Consider the following 7359-nt stretch of genomic DNA (forward strand, 5'->3'; position numbering starts at 1 on the left):
AAACCAGTGGCTGCTGGAGCGGGGTTGCACAGGAGGACTCGGTCAGACAGGCTCAGGTGCGGAATCCAGGCGTAGGGTTGGACCTAGTGAGCGACCGAGCGAGTGACCAGTCGAGCGACCACGGAGGAGACAGCGGGGAAGCGGTGCTGTGTGTTGACTGTGGTCGCCTATTTGCGCGCATGCGGACAGGCGAGGGAGTGGGCGGTTGGACTGGGGCGGCCTCCCCGTGGCTAGCGGCAGTAGAGGGCGCCGCCATTTCCCCGTTCTGACCACGCCCCCACATACAGCGTTGCAACCCAGCAACCTGGGAGTCCAAGGCGCTGCCTCTCACACTTAAAGGGCCAGAACAGACCAAAAATGTCGCAAATTCTCACAGTCCCTGAGCCCATAGACCTAAGCGATGAAGAAATAGCAAAACTCTCAGACGCACAGTTTAAAACACTGGTCATCAGGATCCTCACAGAACTGGTCGATTATAGCCACAAATTAGAGAAACATATGAAGGCAAAACTAATTGAAATGAATGGAATTGCACAGGAAACCAATAGCGATGAAAAGGAAACCGGGACTCAAACCAATGGAGTGGACCAGAAGAAAGCAAATAATGGCCAAACAGAAAAGAGTCAGGAAGCAAGAATTCAAAGAAATGAGGAGAGTCTTAGGAACCTCCAGGACATCTTTAAACGCTCCAATATCTGAATTATAGGGGTACCAGAAAGGGGAAAGGCACAGCCACCAGTGGAAAACTTATTTGCACAAATAATAAAGGAGAATTTCCCCAATCTGGCAAAGGAAATAGACATCCAGGAAATCCAGGAAGCTCAGAGAGTACCAAAGAAGTTGGACCCAAGAAGGAACACACCAAGGCACATCATAATTACATTAGCCAAGATTCAAATGAAGGAGAGAATCCTAGAAGCAGCAAGAGCTAAGGGGACAGTCACCTACAAAGGAGTCCCCATCAGACTGTCAGCAGATTTCTCAAAAGAGACCTTACAGGCAAGAAGGGGCTGGAAAGAGGTATTCCAAGTCATGAAATCCAAAGACCTACAACCAAGATTGCTCTATCCAGCAAAACTTTCATTTAGAATGGAAGGACAGATAAGGTGCTTCTCAGATAAGATCAAATTCAAGGAGTTCATTATCACCAAGCCCTTATTATATGAAATGTTAAAGGGACATATCTAAGAAAAAGAAGTTAAAGAAACATGAACAGTGAAAGGACAACAAAGTCACAGTTATTAACCACACCTAAAACAAAAGCAAACTAAAAGGACAGCTAGATCAGGAGTGGAAACATAGAAATGAAGATCTCAAGGAGGGTTAGCAACAGGGGAGTGGGAGGAGGAGATGGGGGGAGAAGGTACAGAAAATAAGTAGCATAGACAGTAGATAGAAAATAGATGGGGGGGCAAGAATAGTATGGGAAATATAGAATCTAAAGAACTTGAGACACATGGACATAAACTAAAGGATGGGGTAATGGTGGGGACGGGGGGCAGGGTGGAGGGGAATGAAGGGGGGAATAGAACAACTGTAATGGCATAATCAATAAAATAACAATAATTTTTTTTAAAAAGAGTATTTCTAAAAGTACTGAAATTAGATTACTTTTAAACTTAATCTTTTACTTGGTGCATTTGACAAAGTTTCAGAAGAAACCGTTCATGGTGGTTTTACTTTTTTCACATTGTTTTCTATCAATGTATCAAATCAGACAAATCTTTGCTCTAAAATAGATTCTTTAAAGAGAAATTTGCTGTTATGTGCAGTGGGTTTGTCACACATTTTTAGTAAGAATAGTTGAAATATACTGATAAACCAAATCTGGGTAAACATTAGAGACATTAATACTAAAATAACAAATTTATGCCTTCCCAGTTTTCAGGAACTCTCTTTTCAATTGTCCTAGCAAAACATGGATTCAAACATGGTTCAGAATAATTAGCTACTTGCCTAACAGCTCGATGACTAGAATGCAATTATTATCCCTACTTCCTCACCTTCCGTTCCCCACTCAGTCAGCCTTTCACCCTTCACCCCATGACACTATTCAGGCAAAGCCATCAGTGACCTCCTAATGGCTGAATCCAGGCAAGCTTCTTTAGTTGGAAGGGTCATAAACCAGGCCTTACTAACCTACACTTACAAAGAATTTATTGGAAGAATATTACAGCCTCTGATATTAAAGATAAAAGTGTAGATAGTAAGAAATCATTAACAATCTTGCCAGGGATCTGTGCTGGCATTATATTTATACCACCCGTGAATCACTTAACTTGGCACAAACTTTCCAAGTTCCAGGTGAGCACGTCCAGCTGAGTCACATGTCCACCCTCTGGTTTTTGGAGTGGCCCTGACAGTCCTTCTCCAACTGCACATAATGAGAGAGGGGTTATTCAATAAGAGGAATTTGGGGTGCTATTACCACAAAAGGTAGAGTATCCCCAAAAGAAAAAGAAATCAGTTCTTGATTTCTTTATGGTTTTGACACTTTATGGTTTTCCCTTCTTATGGAAAGCCTCTCCTCCTGCTCAATCTTACTTTCCCTCCCACCTCAACATCCTTTCTGTCTTCTCTTCTTTTTCCTCTTCTTCCTCCTCCTCCTTCTTCTATAGGTCTTTGGCCTCTGTTCTTTGCTTTCTTTTCTTCTCATTTCATACAACTTTCCACCTACTTGTCAAGTCAAGGTCCGCCCATATGCTTATGACTCCTCAACCTGTATCTTTATGATACAATGTTCAACAGCCAGCATCAGCTGGACACCTCGCCGGTGCCTTACTGCTTCTCCCTTCTACCATCCTGTGCTTCCTTTTTGCCTTCTTTAATTTCTGTGAATGGCATCACAGTCCACTCACTCAGCCATTCAAGCCAGACACAGTGTGATACTTCTCTCTCTCTTCAAATCCATTCAGTCACCAAACTCTGCAAATTGGGCTTCATTAATTTCACTCAAATGCCTCTTCTTTATGTTTCATTGCTATTGGCTCGGCTCAAGTTCTCTTCATCTTAACTAGATGATAACCTCCCAACTGGAGTCCTTGTATCCAAATTTACACCATTTCAATCCATCTTCCACTTAGCTACCAGAGAGAGATTTTTAAAAAACAAACCTGACCAGGTTTATCTTTCTAATTACAGCTCTTCAATAGCTTCTGCTGCCCACAGGACAGAGTCCAAACTCCCTTATAAGAGACAAAAGCCCTTCATAATCCAGCCCCTCCCTACTTTTCCAAATTTATCTCTACTCAGTCCACCCCAACCATAAATATCAGCTCAGCTATTTCCATGAACTTTGCTCATGTTGCACCCTGTCCCCAAAATAACCTTCCCTACTATGTCCTTACAGTAAATACTTTTAAGACTCAACTCAGCTCAGAGTCACCTCCTATATAAAGACCTTGCCAATTCACAACTCTGTCTCCTTGCAGGTAGAACTGACAACATCCTTTGGGCTCACACTTTGCCCTGTATGTATTTACCTACCAATCTCTCCCATCTATTCTGTATTCCTTCAACTACAAAAGACTTGGCTTAATTCACCTTTGTACTCCTAGTATGTGGCATAGTATCCAGCACTTAAAATGACTACAGGAGGTGAAGACAGTCTACATACTCACTTGAGGGAGTCAGAGAGAAGAGTCACCAACAACTTTTGGTTAGAACCAGCTGGGCCTATCTGGAGATCCAGTGTGTGCCAGCAGGTCTCTCAGCTCTGGTTGCATGGGAGAATTGCTTGAGAAGTTCTTAGAAAATATGGATGGCTGGACTCTATCCAAGAACAGATACATAAGAATCTTTGGGGGTAGGGCCCAAACATGGGTGGTTTTCAAAGGCTCCTCCAAGGTTGTAGTGTGCATCCCCAGGTGCCTAGTTCTCCCGAAATAACTGCAGCCAGACTATGGGATAATAAGAAGAATGCCCCAGTGGCAAATAGCTTCCCAACAAGGAAAGAGAGTGAACACCACTGGCCTCTGACCTGAGCACTGGTTTGTAAGCAACGAAGAGAAATGCTTTCAAGAGCAACACTAGATGGTACCATTTAAGTATGTTGTATCCAGCTCTAAGGAAGTTTGTTGAGAGTAAATACTTGTAAAAAGCTATAAATAGTGATGTCAGCCTTTCTCCTTCTCATGGAAAAATGTTGCAGGAGCTGGAAGCTATTTAGTTCACTGACAAGCAAAAAGAAGGAATGCGAAGAACTTTGAAACTCCAATCTGTGTTAGGATTCTTTGGTTGTGAGTAACAGAAACAAAGGAAAGAGGAATTTATTAGCATGAGCAACTCTTAACATTCCAGGAGATGGTTTCAGACATAGATGGATCCAGTATAGAAACATGTCACAAGAGTACTTTCTCTGTTTCTGTCTCACAGTTTCACTTTTCTCCACATTGGTTTCACTTGTAGGCAAGGTTAACACATATGTCATTAAAAAAAATGGCCACCAGCAGCTATAGGTTCCTACCATCCTTGCATGTAGCTAGCAGTCTAGTAAACCAAGAATATCTTTTTTTTTCAGGTGACAAAATTCCAAAGATGATTTAATGGAGCCCAATTCCAACCACTTTCCTCTCCCTGAACGATGGCTAGATGATAGAATATTCCCATGTGTCTACTTTTAGGGACAGAGAGGTGGAGTCAATCTTATCTATGCCACCTAGGCAAAGAGTGGAGGGAGCCATAGTTCTCCAAAGAAATGCTAAAAAGGAAAAAATTAATAATTCTATTTTGTGTGTTTCAACTGATACAGAATTTTGTGATTATTATCCCATTACAGTTACTGTTCTTTGGTTAAAATCTAAAATATCAGATCCTGGCTAATAAGAAAAAATAACTCATTATGAGAATAGTGTGGCCCTGGCCAGTGCGGCTCAGTTGGTTGGAGCATCGCCCCATACATGAAAAGGCTGAGGGTTCAGTTACCAGTTGAGGCACATACCTGGATGGTGGGTTTGATCCCCAGCCAGGGCACACATGGGAGGCAGCTGATCCATGCTTCTCTCTTACACAGATGTCTCTCTCTCCCTTTACACCTCCCCCATTCCTCTCTCTAAAATCAGTAAACGTAATTTTTAAAAAGAATAATGTGTCACTCACAAAGTCAAAAGGAAAAAGGGAAGGTGAACAGCTGGGCCTTAAAGTCACCAAGAACCGGATACAGTCCAAGGACCCTGTAACAGAAACTCATGGACAGTCTTTTCGGACTGACGGATATCCAACCACTTTCAGTCACCATTCAAGATTCAGTTCTACTGAGACAAAAAACAAAACAAAATATCTTGTGTCTGCTGAGACAGACCCCTGATCCTGATGACATTATTTGTACTCCATCTACGCAGCCATACCTGAGAGTCAGCCCCACCTTTCTCTTTTTCTTCTTTCTTTTTGTTGCTATTACAGTAAAAAATATATATAAGAAGTAGTTTATATATAATAATATACACACATACAGAAGCATCTTATGTTAATGCCTGCCTCTGTTCAATGTAACACAGACTCTCCTCTGTACTATGTACTAGATGTATATAGTTTTATATATATATATGTATATGTATATATATATAAATATATATATATATATATAGTTTTAAAAAACTGATACAGTTAAAGAAAAATGATAATACCCTGCCCCACACGCCCCACTCCCAGCCCCCATTTTGTTCCTTTGGGCTTTTTCTTCTTTTCCTGTTTTTTTTTTTTAACTGTTTATTTTCCATCACCCTTACTTCCATTTTCGGTCTCAGAGTCTGTGGAAGAACAGCACGAGACTACGCAGTGGTTGCTCCTGGCCATTCGGTGCTCTGAGCAGTGGCAGGCTGAGTGTTCCAGTCTTCAGTAGGAAACTACTGAATGGGCACAGAGGGCACCGGCACACCTTCAGACGAGTCTGTGCCCTCAGCTTGAGGAGCAGTAACTTTGAGAGCTAGAGTCACAATCTTCTCAGGAGCTGCCTGCTCTTCCTTCTCAATCTCTTCAGGACCTTTGTAGAGGTAGAGATCAGGCATGACCTGCCACGGGTGGTCATGGGAGTTGGTGCCATGAGTGTGCAGAACTTCCCAGACCAGCATCCACCACATCAGACACACTCAGTCAGCTCTCTTATTGTTTCACAGGATGGCAATGTCTGCGTAGTGCAGAGGAGAGTCTGTGTTACACAGAACAAAATGTAAGCAGGTTAACATAACATACCTCTGTGAGCCCTGGCTGGTGTGGCTCAGTGGATTGAGTGCTGGCCTGCAAACCAAAGGGTGGCCACTTTAGTTCCCAGCCAGGGCATGTGCCTCCAGGTCCCCAGTTAAGGGCAGTGTGAGAGACAACCACACAATAATGTTTCCTTCCCTCTTTTTCTCCCTCCCTTCCCCTCTGCCAAAAACAAAAACAAAACAAAACAAATGCCTCTGTGAGGGCCTGGTGCTCTCAGGAAGCTGGTTACTGCAGCTTCCAGGAGTGAAGTGTCCAGCACTAGGAGTGGCTCCTGTGGTAGCAGCAAACTTCACAGCTCTTTGATCAGTATTCCTGGAGGAAATGACACTGACATCAGCAGGGTTTTCTGTGGTGACAATGGCAAAGCTGCCAACAGAAGTTTCTCCCAGGTTCCCTTCAGATTTATAATGTGAAGTCAATGTTGGTGCCACCTAACTGGGTGTCTGTTGCAAAGAATTTGAGGTCGCCTTCTTCCCTTTTTTTTTGCAGAACATCAAGGGCTCCAAACATTGTGAAAGTTTCTTTTTAAGTTACAACAGGCACTCCGAACAATGCAATATAGACCACTTTCTGATTAGCATAGAACCCTTGCTTTTCCTGGTATGAATGGTTGCCTTTCTTTATATTTTAATTTTCTGTATGTATATGCAACTATTCTTTAGATTTTCAAATGCTCATCAATATCCTTTTCCATATCTCAATATTATTTTCCATATTTACAGGGTTTTATTTTTGCTTTTGAAGCTTCTTTTCATAAGGCTCCTATTTTTATATCCTGGTAGGTGCTGGGGAGAGTGACAAGCTGCAAGCCAATTTTTTTTTTCTTGGATCCTCAAATGGCAACACATAGAAGGTTTCTCTGCAACCATTCGGTCAAAAGAATAATATTTCTGTATGTACCTTAGGAGGCATAGGTCTGGCTGATGGAACTTTAAGAGCAGAGTTGGGGGGAAACTAGGCATGAGAGCCACTATTCAGCATACAAACTTTTACTTAATCTGCTTCCTGTAAGCACTGTGCTCCACTTCCACCTTCAAAACACCTTATTTCTCCAAGTTCCCAGCCTTTCTTCCTTAAGTCAATGGGCTTCTGCCTTGCCAAATTATATCTATCTTGTAGGTTTATAACTTTATACCTTTGTTTTTTTCAATGGGA

The 7359-nt window shown here is 42.2% G+C and overlaps 1 pseudogene; it reads right to left on the reverse strand.

Annotated features, from left to right (window-relative positions):
• Positions 1-5843: 5843 nt before the first annotated feature.
• LOC128627902 (40S ribosomal protein SA-like) lies at positions 5844-6714 on the reverse strand (annotated as a pseudogene).
• Between the last annotated feature and the right edge of the window lie 645 nt (positions 6715-7359).

Source organism: Artibeus jamaicensis, unplaced genomic scaffold (assembly GCF_021234435.1).
Source record: "Artibeus jamaicensis isolate MK-2021 breed Jamaican fruit bat unplaced genomic scaffold, CSHL_Jam_final contig_482, whole genome shotgun sequence".
NCBI classification, from domain to species: domain Eukaryota; kingdom Metazoa; phylum Chordata; class Mammalia; order Chiroptera; family Phyllostomidae; genus Artibeus; species Artibeus jamaicensis.